The sequence below is a fragment of the Schistocerca cancellata genome, chromosome 3 (genome assembly GCF_023864275.1).
Source record: "Schistocerca cancellata isolate TAMUIC-IGC-003103 chromosome 3, iqSchCanc2.1, whole genome shotgun sequence".
In the NCBI taxonomy this organism is placed as follows: Eukaryota; Metazoa; Arthropoda; class Insecta; order Orthoptera; family Acrididae; genus Schistocerca; species Schistocerca cancellata.
The window spans coordinates 143603984-143620829 of record NC_064628.1 but is presented as its reverse complement, the minus strand read 5'-3'; positions in this window follow the sequence as shown (position 1 = coordinate 143620829).

Genomic DNA, 16846 nt, shown 5'->3' with positions numbered 1-16846 from the left:
CGTTGCACTGTGGTCACGCCATCTCAGAACGGCGCAGGTTTGTCCATACTGCGTCCTATAAATTTTAAATGACGCAATATCGCTAGTACAGACAGTTTCCCTTTGTAGATGCTGTGGATTTGATACAGGAGTTTCGTAGACTCTATAACTATTTGCCTTTGATGTCTGGGTAATTTGCATTTCATACCTGGAATAAATGGGCTCTTAGCTTTGAAAAGCAAAATGGACAGACATCACGTCACAGCACCGTCACGACAGGATGTATTCGGACTGTCTGTCAGGTCCCACCACGTCAGTTTGCTTAGCTCAGTACCGAATGGCGAAAGTGAGGCTGTGAGTCACCATACGGGATACAAAACTCAAAGTGCAGTATAGGGATGAAGCAGCTAACAACGACAAAATTTATTAATGGCCAAAGCGAACTTTATAACATGTCTTCTTCATCAGACCAAACAGTAGCTATAAAGTAGTGAATGAAACCTCTTTACCTTATACATTATGCTTTTTTCTTACGTAACTAATAACGTCAACTTTATTTTTCTCCTACAGTAAAGGTCACACTTTCATTTAAAATGTTATGTAACATAGACCGCTTCCTCAACTTATGTTCTTATTTATGTACGTTATGGGCGTCGGCTCTTTTCTGTTACCGGTATCGTAACATCTCAACAATTTGTCGCTTTCAGATACCTGACTCAAAGGAAAAAGTATCCAAGTCGTCACTGAACATTGGCCCTTTGCCACGAAAACAAAACATCATATTAAGATAAAGATTACGAAGAAACCAAGGCTCGAAATTCACTACTGTAATATGACTGAGAGCGACAAAAATAGGTTAACTTATCTCGTTAGCAGACGACGATACTTTGAAAACTTTCGTTTCCAGAATTCTTGACGTACCGGTACCGCGCCTTGACATGACGTGACGCTCCGTTGACGAACTATGTAAATGCGACCATTTCAGATGCATAGTGTAATGTTTCGATGCGACATGACGTGAGGGCAAAAGTGAATTAGCCTTACACAGAATCGTCCAGAGATCACGTGACAGTTGCAGCTTAACTTTGACACGTTCTATTACTTTCTAATGAATTTTCTGCTGCACTGGATGTTATTTTAGTCTGATCTGAGAACAAACGATGAGATAGCTGTTAAGCGATTCCCAAGTATCTGGCTAAGCAGCGACTTCAGAATACAGCTTAAACTGCTGCAACTGAAACGAGCAACAATAAAATTCATATTATTCCTTCTCACAAATATTCGGCTCTTTATTTCCCAATATGTGCCGCCTTTTGAGTGTGCGGCTAGGCAGGAACCTAAAAGGACAACATAAATTGCAGTGAGTGGATCGAGGAGCAATAATATTCATATTCTTTTTTGTCACAAAGTCGAGAGCTGATGAAGCTGTTGTTGATATTTCTTGTCACGTCAAAATGAGCATTAACCGTTGACAATATACGCTGAACGCCGTGCTTACTCCAGAGATATATTTTACTGCGTCGCTCACTCCATAGATATTCCCCTACCTTGTGGTCACAGCTTCGACCATAAATATAATAGACTGGCCCTGACGTCATTTTCGTGGCTCCAACATCTCTGGGCTGAAGCCACGTGAATGTTGGCAAAACATGGTTGTTTCGTGTTGCGCTTATGGCTGTACTCAGCGTTTTGTCGGGGAAATGGCATTACATTTCACGTGTAAGTGTGTCTAAGATAGTGCAGATGCGTTTCTTGAAATCTGCTGAAGTGACTTTTATATGTTTTTTACACTTGAAATAGAGTATCACGTAAATTAAAGTGTTGAAAGTGATGCCTGTAAAGTCAGACTCATATTACATTTTGGAAAGTATCTGTGATAATTCGGTTACAGAAGTAAGTATAATAGTTTCTCGTTCCTACTCATAGGTTCTGTAAGGATGAAAACCGAAGGCAGCTTTGGATACAGGCCTTGAAATGAAAAAACTTTAAGCCGTTTGCACATACGCGCCTTTGCTCGAAGCACTTCGAGGAGAAGTGTTTTGATAGGTTAGTTATTATTTACAATGTATATCTATAATTTGTATTTACAGTGTCCATCAGTTTTAAACCTAGGCTCCAAAATTATTTTCTGAAACTGCAAAGTCTCACCTTTCATCTAAAATGTCATTTTTTTTTTTTAAACTGATAGTTTAAACTTTTGTGAAAATAGTGGGAACTGAACCTTTGAAGTGCACCTAAAATTGATACTCTAAAATGGACCTGCCCCTAAAGTAAACAATTTTGACATGTATGGTTGATATAATTCCCATAGCCCATTTTATTTTATAAGTGACTAAAGCTCGAAACGTGGCGAATACAGTGTTTAAAGTTTTGACACGAGCCCACTCTTACTGTTTAAAAGAATTTTAACGACATTTTACTATAATTGATAGTTTATAGTAATTTCGTCCCGCTGCCCACCAGAGTGGCGTTCGATGTATTTGTTAGATTTTATAAATGGTACTTTGAACAAATCCAGGTCAAATGTAGTTCTGGCATAATTTTTCACAAATAAGAAAGTAGTTTTTGTTGGAAGCGTTTGTCAGTCAATTGAGAAATGGGAAAATCCGATACAAACATAGGATGGCAGACCGCTGATTTGAAATCCCGCCACGTTTTGCCAACAGTCACGTGGTTTATGTTGGAGCCACACTAGCCCCATAGCTTCTGCACAGCAAGGCCAGTCTACTAGTTTCTATGGTCGAGGGGTCACAGCCACAGCTAAACATGTGCAACGTATGAAAATATTAGTGATACAGACACAATGTTCTGACGGAGAAAATCATTACATGAAAATGAATAAAAACGTTTCTAACGAAATAGCTGCTTTTTAAATATGAACAGTAAAGCTGATTTTATTGTAATCTGTTCTGCCACGTACATATAACTGTAGCTTAATTAAACACAAGGGAAAAATAAAATTATGTTTATTCCTTCAAAAGTAAGCTTACATACTTCATCTTTTCTTAACTTTATGTATAATGCCGTAAGAAAAGTAAAAACTCTACACTACTTTAAATATTTATATCACAAAGAATGATAGCTTAATTTTAGATAAACATACATTCGTTTTTTCTTGTTTGTTATAATAAGTTTAATACATGCCTGTGTGAGAGTACCAGATTGCAATAGTAAAACAAAATTTATTGTCAGCGTTAAAAATGTGATGCTGTCTTTTGTGACTTGCTTGTGTAATATCTCCTTTCTCAGTCTCTGAATGCCGGCCATTGTGGCCGAGCGGTTCCAGACGCTTTAGTCCGGAACCGCGCTGCTGTTACGTGGCAGGTTCGAATCCTGCCTCGGGCATGGATGTGTGTGATGTCCTCAGGTTAGTTAGGTTTTAGTAGTTCTAAGTCTAGGGGACTGATGACCTCAAATGTTAAGTCCCATAGTGCTCAGAGCCATTTGAACTATTTGAAATCTCTGAATACGTAACACTAATATCTCTATCAGTCATATTTCGTTTTATCTGTGCTTGCAACCAAGAAGTCGTGAAATACAATGAAATTACTATCCGTTCAAAATAGATCGACATTGGGCCTAGTGGCTGATGTGAATGAACGTCAGGGTATGTCCCATTTACAGTCGCTCCCATCACTAGTGATGTGACGGTAATATGAAGCTGTTGTTTACTATTTCCGTTAATCTTAAACCTTACTATTACACGTATCAGCGCTATTTTGACACGTTTATTAATTAGTAACAGCAATTGTGTGGAAATGTTGTTCCTGCAGATGCTAATTTAAATTCGTCAAAGGAGGAAAATTTACCTACTCCATGGAAGTAGGTAAGAGTATTGCTAATTATAGTTATAATAGCAACAGGCTCTTTTTGATTAATAACAGAGCGAAGTAGCGGAATGGCTAGCATACTGGACTCGGGAGGACGACGGTGAAAACCCGTGTCCGGGCATCATTATTTAGGTTCCCAGTGATTTCCTTAAGTCGCTTATGGCAAATGCCGGGATGGTGCTTTCGAAAAGCTATAGCTGATTTCCTTCCATAACTTTCCGCAATCACAGCTTGTGCTACGTCTCTAATGACTCCAGTTCTCTCTAATGATCTCGTTGTCCACGGGATGTTAAACACATTCTCCTCCTTTGTTATTAATATGGAGACATAGTCTAATGAAGGCCTAACATCGTAGAGCCAGTGTAGCTGTTCACTTATGTCGGAGTGCGTTGTCAGTCAACATGTTGAAAGAATACATACTGCAAACAATATTCCCCAGTAAAAAAAATTAATATACGCCAGTCTGAGTCATTTCTTTCTGGTAAGTCAATGTTCTGAAACATTTGTGCTTACTTCATGGTAGCAGTAAAGTTCCTGTCGCTAGGTGAATGATTATTTAAGACTGATATTTTAATTTCCATAATTAGGAACGAAGATTTAACAGACTGTACCAGGAAGGACTATCTTGTCCATCAAATATTTCAAAATATGACAATACTCCTGTCTATTGCATGTTATAAAACCAATTTCGAACTTTTGAGGGAGAGTTTCACTATGGTGTACTAGGAAGTCGTGCTGCAGTGGCATCACATCACAATTTATCCAAAGAAAGTCGCAGAAGTAAAATACAGTCCAATGCGAAAATGTAAAAAGCTGCAATGACTATCTAGTCTTTTCCTGCAATGGCTATCCTGTCTTTTCCTATATATTCAGTTCATAATACGAAAAAATCTCGTGTAAATATAACACTATGTATTTTGCTGGAACCTCACTGAATTTCGTTTCATGTGCAACGGTAGCCAAGCAGTCTCGAGTACAGTTGAACAACGAAAATACAGGATGCATGGCACCTGCTACCGATATATATTTTTTTAATTGTATGTAACTATTTGTAATTTAAATGCTTTCCTTTTAATAAGTAAGGACATTGCTTCACTGTATGTCTACATTTAGGTAGGAGTCTGTTGGCGTTTTATTGTATTTATCTGTGTTTCAATGTGAAACTAATAATCTCTGGGAAAAACCCAAAGGAATTGTTATTTGCATCGACTAACAACGATAATAGCAGTGCTTGTGCGTTGTAAAATCTTTGGGTATGGAGTTGTTGCGCAGAGCGCGCTGAGAGAGCGGGAGACGGGTTCTAGCGCTTGTAGTGTGCGGAAGTGTAGTGTTAACGCTCTCGCAGTAGAAATTACCATCTCGGCGGCGTCATGTAAGCGCGCCCGCCAGATGACTAAACTCCATTCACCGAAACAAGAGACGTACTGTAAACACGACAAGGCGCGTGATCAAAGCGCTGCCGTCGAGGATAGGGGCGTCAGAAATTAAAAAATTGAAAGTGGTGTTTTTTATAATTTGGCACCTGAACATGATAAAGTGATCCGAGAACTACCTTCCGACACCTTTTTTTTACATTACATTAATATTTATTGCCATTGAAAAAGAAATATTTAAACTTTCAGGAAAAGTGGTTTTTTCGCGTTACTCTACACTTATCACGCCATATCTCCTAAACTGTGTGTCGCGCAGCAAAATAATTTTATAATTACCTTCAGTACTATATGTTGATGACGTCTGTAAATTTCTACCCAACAGAATCAGTAATAGTGCAGTAATAAATTTAAATTTCGTCTGATGGAGAACTTTAGCAAATCATCATCCGAAACATAGTAAGCGACAAACTTTTCCCCTTTAAATTTTTTTGTGGAAGCGTAAGCGAGAAAAGTTTCAGAAAGGTTTGAATATAATTTTGTAGTTTGTTCGAATGCGATGGGTGCAACTGTTTGTCCTTTATAAGCGATGCATTGTGTGGTTCGCAGGCGCGGCGCTCAGTCAGTGTGGCCGTCTCATTTGCAGGTGTAAGCTGGTTAGTGGGTGTTGTACAGCGGCGATTTCAGGATATCTTAAGTTCATCTGTGAAGACGCTTGAAAGACTAGTTGTTGATTATTAGAGTAAGTATATGTGTTTGTTAGTCACGCTGAGGATTCACTGTTTATGTGCGCATCCAATGGCATCGCATGGTTTCTTATTTTATATATACACTTATTTCATTAGCATCACATACGGTTGTCCTCATATGTCATCCACGGATTCAGCGAGCGAGGTCGACGTGTCAGTTCTGAGTCCACCAAAGAAGCGAGCAAAGAAGAATTCATTAAGTTCTTCTGAGAAGAAAATTGTGCTTAATGTGTATAAAGCGGAACTGTTACATCCAGAGTAGTCGATGGGTGACATTGTTTCGAAAACAGCTGCAGCTACAGGTGTTGGACGTTCTTCAGTGTATCGCGTGATTAGTAAGTACATGACCACATACGCTTTGAAGTCTCACAAGAATTACGAGAGAAACTTTCTGAAAGTGTAGAAGACTTCGATAGAAATGGGATACGAAGGAAAGTACACGAATTTCTTTTTTTCGTAACGAATTGCCAACAATTGACAAAGTGTTTATAGTCGTGAACGAACATGCAGATCTGGAAAATTTTCGGAGAACTACATTTTATAAGTTATTGAGAGAAATGAATTTCAAATATGTCCGGCGTGGGCGCGATAGCATGCTAATAGACAGGGATGACATCATTTTACGGAGGCGGCGCTATCTTCGAACCATTAAACGGTTGAGAGATGAAGGCAGACCCATTTACTATTTGAACGAGGCGTGGGGGAACGCACGATATACCCGAAGTTACGTCTGGGTAGATGACACTATAAAATCCTCAAAACAAGCGTTTCTGTCCGGATTATCCACCGGAAGCAAGGGCCCATCAGGTAAAGGGAAACGTCTGATTATCGCACACATTGGCAGTAAAGCAGGGTTCGTTGAAGGATGTTTGTGGACTTTCGAATCCAAGAAAAGTGGAGATTATCATGAGGAGATATGCGCCGAAACCTTCGAGAAGTGGTTTCAAGATGTTCTTCCACGGCTTCAGGAAAATACAGTTACTGTTCTTGACAAAGCGCCGTACCATTCTTGGAGAAAAGAGAAAGTTCCCAATGCGAATTCCAATAAGCACGAAATATCAGAGTGGCTAAAATCTAGAAACATCGACTTCTAAGACGGTATGTTGAAGAAAGAACTTTTAGATATTGTTAAAAATCACAGAACAGCGCACAACAAATACGCAATAGATGCAATGGCGAAGAATGCAGGGAAAACTGTTCTCAGAATTCCTCCTTACCACTGTGAATTAAACGCCATCAAGTTAGTGTGGGCCAGAATCAAAGGCTATGCTGCAGTGAAAAACAAAACATACAAAATGCCGGAAGTTAAAGTACTACTAGAAGAAGCAGTAGCAACAGTGACTGCAGAGGATTGAATAAGTGCGTCCTCCATGGCGTAGAAAAAGTGGAAACACAAATGTGGAAATTAGACTGTATTATAGAGGAGAGAGAGGAGTGGTTTCTTGTAAACCTCAATGAAAGCAGTTCAAGTTCGACAGAGTGAACCTTGTTTCGTCCTTTATCATTATTACTACTGGTACTGTTATTAAAATTAACAATTAATTGTGTTTGAATGGAGCGTTTTGTTAGCAACCTGAATGAAAATAAATCTGCTTCGACAGAATGAACTCAGTTTAACATTATTTTAACATTATTCTTAAATTTATTTCGTAGATTGTTGCCCAGGTTTCTCACGATCCGCTGTGACAGCTCGGCAGCCAGCCGAACGCCGCCAGCTGCAAAGCGTGCGCCAAGAATTTTCCACACCCTTACGTATCACGTGAACACCGAATGCTTTCTCTGGAAACGAGCATAGTCGCTCACGTGACACTGATTTTGTTTCGTCCCAGCTCTCGGTGAATAGACTTTAGTAGCTGGAGGAAGGACAGTGGATGAGCGGAAGAGGCTGTATTAATTACAATTCTCCGTTCCTGTAATTAGCCAGGGCCCCACAAGATGCTACCATCTTCAACAACAGAGGGCTCCACAAGATGCTACCATCTTCAACAACAGCAGCAGTTGCAGCAACACAGATTCGGCGTCGGCTCCGAGTTCCGTCGCACGCACAGCACTGAAGTAAGACTGTTCATTGGTAGAAAGTATTAACGGCTAATCCAGCAGCACAACTGAATGTGATTTGATTAATGAACTTTATTTAAATAATAATCACTTAAATTCGGGACGATTGTGTCCTCATTGCCCCCAGACATTGTTACCAAGCAGGGACCTTGTTCCCATTTTTCCTTATATGCAACCGAAGTGTGAGAATCTATCACTGGAAAAAATCCAAATATAAAGAAAATGCACGAATTAAGAGTGCGGAAGTTTTATTTATTTTACATATAGTTTGGAGCACGTGGCTGTTTTTTTTGGTACATATTCTAGTATTTACTCTGTTCAAGTCAATAAAAAAGGCTAAGTTGTTCAGACAATAATATGAAATCCAACTTGAAAATTAAGTGACTGCAAAGTAAAAAGTGCTTGCCTTTCTCTAAATTTCTTTGATGACGTTATGTTGAGGCCTCTGAAAGTCATTGTTCGCGTAACGAATTTCAATACTAACATACAGTTTAAGTGGATATTTTCATATGATTACTCGATTGCCCTTTTCAAAATTTAATGACAAACTTAACGTAAAGGTGACTTCTCAGTTTTCTTTATCAATACATGGTCACTTAACATTAGTGTCAAGAAACGTGACAACCTTCAGTTGCCACTTCATTGTTTAATAATAAATGTTTTTCTTTCCCATCATCTTGTACAGGATTTTGGATGTAAATCGCCCTAGCGGGCTGGCGACCGTAGTTATTTCCTTTTCGTTCATTAGTGTAACTTTTGGATTCATGATCAGTGGTACCCCTTTCCTGTCCAGTGTTGTTCGTGAGTGAAAGTTCAAAATAACTTCCATTTTTCCAAAGTATAGCCCTGTTCGGTTTAATTACTGTTGTGGACTGGCAAGACAGCCAATCCACTAGGACGGGAGGCCGAAGGGCACGCGTTTAAGCTCACGCAGGCTGGCGTGAGGTCTGGAACAGTTAAGGGAATTTATAGTGGCAAAGAACGTAATTAACTCCTGGAATACTTAACTTTAATTCATAATTGGGGAACATCGGTCAGACGGTACATGCATCACAAGATAAATAGCAAATGATAATGGCGCCTTGCTAAGTCGTAGCAAATGATGTAGCTGAAGGCTATGCTAACTATCGTCTCGGCAAATGAGAGCGTAATTTGTCAGTGAACCATCGCTAGCAAAGTCGGCTGTACAACTGGGGCGAGTGCTAGGACGTCTCTCTAGACCTGCCGTGTGGCGGCGCTCGGTCTGCAATCACTAATAGTGGCGACACGCGGGTCCGACGTATACTAACGGACCGCGGCCGATTTAAAGGCTACCACCTAGCAAGTGTGGTGTCTGGCGGTGACACCACAATTACTTTTTTTATTTTTAGTAGACTTTTCTAACAGAAAGATCGGTGTTACACTTTCCCCCTACTTATCGGTATTACTTCTTCAGGAAAGATAGCCTTATCCAAGTAGAAAAATTCCATTAGGTATACACGCGATCCACGGTCATATTTTATATCGCAAGCAGGGTAGATCGATTAGTAAGGGGGAGGTTACACAGTCATGTGCGATAATGAGCATACGTGTAACGCTGTGCGTTACGCATACAGTACATCGACTCAGCGATTATATGGCGCATTTATCTTGGACAACGCTGGCCAGGCAAGTGGTTCAAATAAGGGCAAAAGCGCACTAGTGCGGCCTCGCCTACGGCCAGACTTCTGCTGGTCGGACGCGGCCAGGTTTGCATGGGAAGGTACCGGGCACTGAGCCGGCTGCGGCCATGCGCCCGAGGGGCCAACACTTTGTCATGTGACCAGCCTCCGGCCAGCGCGCCGCTTCTGCCAAAGTTATACACCCAGCTGAATGACGCAGCGCTCTCGTTGCACTGCCAGTATGCGGCCAGCCGTCAATGCTGTTCCAGCTGTGGAGATTGTTACATTTTATTATTTGTTTGCTGCTGCGTGTCTGCAGAATGACCTTTCTGTCATCATGGACTTTGATACGGAGAAATTTATTATAAACTTAAGTAGACTTGAAACTTCCTGGCAGATTAAAACTGTGTGCCGGACCGAGACTTGAACTCGAGACCCGAGTTCGAGTTTCGCTCCGGCACACAGTTTTAATGCGTCAGAAAGTTTCATATCAGCGCACACTCCGCTGCAGAGTGAAAATCTCTTTCTGTTAAGTGGATTTGTCATCTGAAGGCTATGCTGACAAAAATGTGAAAAAGAGACTGTGGGAGAAAGTGACTATGATGTTCTGGAGCAGAGAACATGCAACACCGCAGGAACAAAACACGCTGTATAAGTTCTATTACTTTTACTTATCTTTATTAACCTGTATCGTACATATAATTAAGATTTCAGTAAATATTATCCAAATGCCGTGACAGAGCGCCTTCATGACTATGTCTATGGCGAAATCGACGTCTACATTCAGGGGTCCGTGAAAGATCCTCCACTTATTTTCCATTATCCCGAACGTGCACTCTACGGAACGTCTTGCTCGAGAATGACGATAGTTGAATACTTTTTCTGTACCAAGTCGCAGACATACGTACTGACACACAATTCGGTGTGACAGCGGAACTACATCGTCAGCAACAAATACATAAGGTGTCTGAAATATGTTTGTCTTCCGGATTGTCCACGTTATTAGACAATATTCCCTTATAGAACACTGGTTGTTGAAATACCGTTGAGTCAGCACATTTACCATCCCATCCCATATCTACAGCGACCAATTTACAGTTTGCATCATAAACAGCCATTAATATAATTGAAAAACATAGATGCACTGTTTGCTGGTTTCACCAGTCACACATGCTTTCCATCAACGGCTCCGAGACTGTTTGGGAAACTGGCATTACTTTCAAAATCTTTTCCTATTCAAAGCCAGTCGTTTTTGGTCGGTTCTGACAAGCATTCATCTTTTAAGGTAATCCAGATTGGTGAACAAACTCTTCTTACAATTTCTCTGATTGTTGTTACTCCAAGTCAGAAAGTATGATACAAATCAACGAACGAATTTCCAGTTGCCAGATATCTGAAAGGAAGAAATTAGTAAATTATTTAACACTTTTGAGAGATAGATTATTTTTAAGCCAACCTTTTTCTGAACAAAATGTCTTGAAATAGTTTTCTAAGATAATCTAATAAACGGAATTGTTCTAATCATTTTCTTTAGGTTAACAGTTCCTTCCACATATGGTATGCGAAAACTCATCTAACATATCGATATTTGTCGCTTCCCTTTAGAAAGGTTAGACTTTATGGGTAACTAAGATAATATTGCACTTTTACAGATATATCGTTACAGAGAAAATGGCGTAACACTAAAGATTCATACAGCCGAGGAAAACAGAGATTAAAGTGGTTTTCTCAGTTGCGAGAAAGACGCCATATCTGTATTTTAATCTCCTATAATTTCTCAAGATTACCAATCTACCGTCGCATGCACATAGCTGCGTGTCACCGGAGAATGCTGAGACACAGGCCACAGCAGAAAGTGAAGTTCCACGTGGACCATACCAGGCTAGGGTGCTCGGTAAGAGGAGGAAAGCAGAAGACGAAATTGAAAGACAACTAATCGATGTTCTGTAAAATCTGCAGAAGCCAGGCAGCAAGTGGACACACAAATGATGTCTTGTCTTTGGTCAGCGACTTCAGCGACTTCAAAAAAAAAAAAAAAAAAAAAAGTCGAGTTCTTCTTCTTCTTCTTCACAAAATAATAATTCACCACAGTCTCCACCAGAAACCACAGATGACGGCAGTTAATTTTACTTACTACATAATGTAACATTAACAATTTCATTATTGGTACAAATGTGCTTTAATAAAACTTAGCTTAATGTGATTAGCAATTTTTCTTCATTTCCTATGCATTGGTTGTACTTCTTATGCTGTCTCCAATTTTTTTTAATATTTCATCAAAAGTTATTATAGACATTCTAGTGAAATTGAACAATTTATCTTCGTGTTCACGAAGTTCACAAAAAAAAGTAAAAAAAAAAACATTCCGTTTGTAGAGTCGGATTGCAACATAGGATGTACCCAGTACCTTTTCTTCTTTGGTTTCGCGTGAGGGTGCCAGAGGTACACACCCGTTGCTCTCTCCGTAATCTCCATTGTGCGACTGAGCTGTGGCCAACCAACTGCCAGCCGTGCCGGTCAGTCGCAGTCCCGGTCGCAGTAGCTGCGGTCACAGCCGGCCATTGGTCGTGGCCGTGGCCGCCATAGTGCGCTATTGCCCTAACCTGCAGTGATGTGAACAGTTGCAGTAGAGACGTAAAAAAGGGACGAGCAGAGAAACAATATGGCTTTGAATATCACTTAATTTTTATACAGAAGGAAATAATACATGGCAAAACTCAGGCCATAGGCTTCTTTGGTGACCAGATTGAAAGTATAACATGCTCTCGATCTCAGCTTACGTAGTATTGTAATGGAAAACAAGAGTGGTGAAAATTCTAGACTTTAACAAGGATAATTTTTTGCATGAGCTATGTGTAGCGTAAAAACGCACTGTTGATTTCCCATCTAGTTAAATATTTAGACCACTGACAGTATTACAGTCAGGCATCCGCTAATCTCAGACTGCTTCCATATTGGACACCGAGGAATACTTTTCAGCACTGCTACGTTGATAATGAGGCGATCAGCAACAGAATACCCATCCATCTAGAAAATCCACGTTTCCTCTTCCTCTTTTATGACGTGCTGTTCTGCATTTCGCCATCGTTCGGTAGGGACGTGTCACAAAGCTTCGAGCATTATTTCCAGTACGTTCGGCAGCTTAAGTGTCTTGTTATTTCACGCGACGAATCCCTTAACTTGGCTCCATATCAGTTCTACTGGGCTCAGATTGCAGTGTTACAGCAACAACTGTAAGAATGCAGCATTTCTACACTATGCTCGACGCCTCGAAAATTACTTTTCAATGTTTCTACGATGTTTATCACTGTGGCTCGTGTGAGACCACATCTGTCCTACAAAACAACGGACATATTCAAATAAAGGGTATTCAATTTTTCATTTTTCTCCAAAAAATAAATTGTGTAATGATTTCTAAACTTCAACAATCTTTAACGAGCTTTTATAAAATATCGATAATTTAGAGTGTATATTTGCAATGAAAACTAGAATTTTGCTTGCTATATGTAAATAGAAAGTGGATGACATGCATTTTGCTTGAAAATTATGGTTAAGTATGAGTTAATTAATATATATTTCATGAATACCATATTTAAATGATTTAGCTATTCACACCGAACAAAAACAAAAAAATTATAAACAACAACTTTTGAATCACCTCCCACCTGGATACAGGATTATATCACACTGGCGATTTTCAGATATTAATGAAACAACTTTCAATGCAATGAGGGGAACTAAGTGAAAAATTAAATTAAATTTTTAAAGTTTATGTATTTTAGTGTTACAGTTTTCTTGCTTGCCATTTCATACTGTCACTCTTCCTCATCCTTTCCAACGTGAGCTGTGGCATCCAGCAGTGCCTGTATTAATAAGTTTCGTTGAAAAAAATACTCAAAATGCAATTCAGGTTTTAAAGATGTATACGCCAAATACTCACGCGAAAGGCGTACATAGAACATTTAATGAAATCTTAACCTACATTCAAGAAAAAAACGGATTTAATAATTTCAGAAATGACATTTCCTGCCTCAACCAATATTAAATGTATTTACTCGCAATCTCGATTTCGGTTAGTGTGCCCGACTCAAGTGGCGGCTCACTATTTAGTGCCTGAATGCATAATCGTCCCTTTCGAGAGGACACTCTCCTCGTGTCAACGACGTTTACATAGTTCACATATAATGTTCTCATTACTAAAATACTGTACGGTTATGGTAGCATGAAAGCAGGAAATAATCAGACTTAATAAATTTTAATTCCCATTTGTTTAAATTTTTTACGAGACTTTTTCGATATTTGCTGATCAAGTTCCATTACTATTAAACATTTAATTAACCATAGCAGGAGTTTAAAACATAGTGGGGCCTGAAATAGTAGGAATTGCTTGGTGAACAGCTTTTGTGTGGCTGCATCGAAGAGAGCGACCGATTGCTGTTGATATTGGTTCCGATATTGGCCGAAACGTAATTTTAGAGTTTGTGGGTCCTTTAGAGTGCCATCACATAAAACAACTGAATGTTAGTAAGGATAGGTAAAGTATATCTACGGAGTAAGCATTTAGATGCGCAGAACAGAGATTTTGTAACCGACATACTTTTGTTCCAGATATCACGTGACTGTCGTGTGACGTGTGTTTCGTCCATATGTATTTATCAGATTTTGAGTCTCATTACGTAATTAGTACAGACCGATCACGTTCAAAAGTACTGTGTATGTTGTACATCTGTAAGGTGGTAGAATAAGTGAAGGTTAGATTCGCACCTTACATGAGAGCTTTATACTTTGCAACAGGAAGATGAATGGCACCAAACTTAATTCGGCGGTAATGAGCAAATTTGCCTAGCAGTATGTAATGCAAAAAGGGATGACATTCAATCGACGGTAATTAACACACCGTTCCTATAATGCATGTTTGAGCGGAAGGTGCAACAAGCAGCGAGAGGCATTTTAGTTTAGGAATTCAGAGGCACGACGCAGAGGCAAGGTTGCGCTACAGGGGGTGCCACGGAAACAACTTAAAGGGGTGTCCCAGGTGGAAAGTCAGGTGACTCAGACGAGGAGAGTGAGTACAAGGGCCCGTCTGAGGGAGGACAGGAAAGGAAGCTTTTAGAGTACTGAGTTCCGGAATTCCAAATGGATACGAAACAAGACCAATGACGCATTTTCGGTCACATGTCCAGAGAGTGGTACACACGAGAGAGTCAACGTACGCATTTAGGCATCTGGAACGAGCTCAAAACGTCCGACTGGCGGAAACGCGCTGAAATGTCCCCTTTGAACAATTTTACATGTGAAACGTCCACTTAGAACAATTATACAAGCCTGTGCTTAACCTGACACACAATATTATTTAGCGCAACGCAATCTGACTTTCAATAATCCCTACAAAACAATGGCCCTGACTAACTTTAACCTATACCTTTCACAAATCACTTACCTCACAAAAATCTTCGCTACTCAAGCTACTGCAAAACAGCGAGCGCCACTACTGCCAGCTAAATAAAAGATTCAAACCACTGAAGGTACTAACTACTGATAGGGATAGTTAGCAAATGAAAGATATTAATAGAGAACAAACAATGTATTTACCTTAATATTCATAATTGACATTCAGTCTTACAGATTATCAAAACTCCGCCATCTCTCTCCCCACGTCCACCACTGCTGGCGGCTCACCTCCAACTGCCCAGCGCTACGCGCTGTTCGCATCCAGCTTAATATTCATAATTGACATTCAGTCTTACAGATTATCAAAACTCCGCCATCTCTCTCCCCACGTCCACCACTGCTGGCGGCTCACCTCCAACTGAGCAACGCTATGCGCTGTTAACATAAAGCTGCCCCTCTACAATGGCAGACAACAATGCAAACTAGCCACATACTGCACACAGCACAGCCAGTGATTTTCATACAGAGTGCTATGTAACGTTGCCAATAAAAAAACATAAACATCAAACTTACATAAAGAAAACATAAACAGCCTACTTACATAGCCCCCATGCTCCCCACAAAAAATTTTACAAATGTTTTTGGCCAGTGGCCAATACAGATTTGAAAAATTTTTCATAATTACAATTACAAAGATATCAAATGCACACACTGATTAATACAATGTTGGTCAAAAGCTAAAATTTTCTCACAGTCAATAAAGACAGTCCTGATCATTCACCACAGTAAAACTGCCATTTCTTTTATCAAAGTCTGAGCAATAAAAGGCAATGCACACGGAAGTAGTGGATGTCCATGCAGTCTTGAAGAAGTAGTGTTGTCCTTCCAACAGAAAGACAGTGCTGACTCTTGACATGCTGACAGGTAATGGGCCACAACAGAGCAAACCCACAGCAGAGTCAGTCGACGTTTCGAAGAATATTGGTAGGTAGGTCATCACAGAGTAGACCCACTGTAGTCCTGGTAGAGATTACGGTATTGGTGGGCCACCAGAGGTGCATACCCACTGCAGTCCTTGTAGAAATAATGGTACTGGTGAGTCAGCAAAGGTGTAGACCCACTGTAGTCCTTGTAGAAATAATGGTATTGGTGGGTCATCAAAGGTGTAGACCCACTGTAGTCCTTGTAGAGATGGCCAGCAGCCATCTGCTGCGACTGTGCAGGTGCACAATCACCATCGAAGAGTCTTGCAGAGAAGATAGCAAGTCCATATACCCCCACTTGTGCACTCACAAAGTTTGTGGAACTGTCCTTAGAACCAGCAATGCTGTTATCCAGTCCCTTGCTGAATTATTAACACATGTGCAAACACTAACAGTCCCTACTTCTCACATATTGTCCATATACTATGACCAACAGAAAAGTGTGCAGTGAAATGAATGCTTACAAGTTAATAACATGATGAACTGGTGTCAATTACGATTATATAACATAAGAATACAATTACAAAGATACAAAATACATCATTAAAAACATAACAATACAGATAATATTTGTAGTGCAGGCTTTACAAAACAATAGAAATAAACATATACATCAGTGTTACAGGAATGATGACATGAGTACATACATAAAAGATCAGAATCACTTTTAAAAATTCAACTTCACACATGAGCATTAAAACAACACAGAATAAATAATGTCTAAGCATCTTTACAAAGTAAATAACATATTATTAGAAAAAGTCTACAACAGAGCTCTCATCAGCTAAACACATAAAGACAGGAAAAACACAAATACACAAGGGTACCCAAACACATAGTGGGATA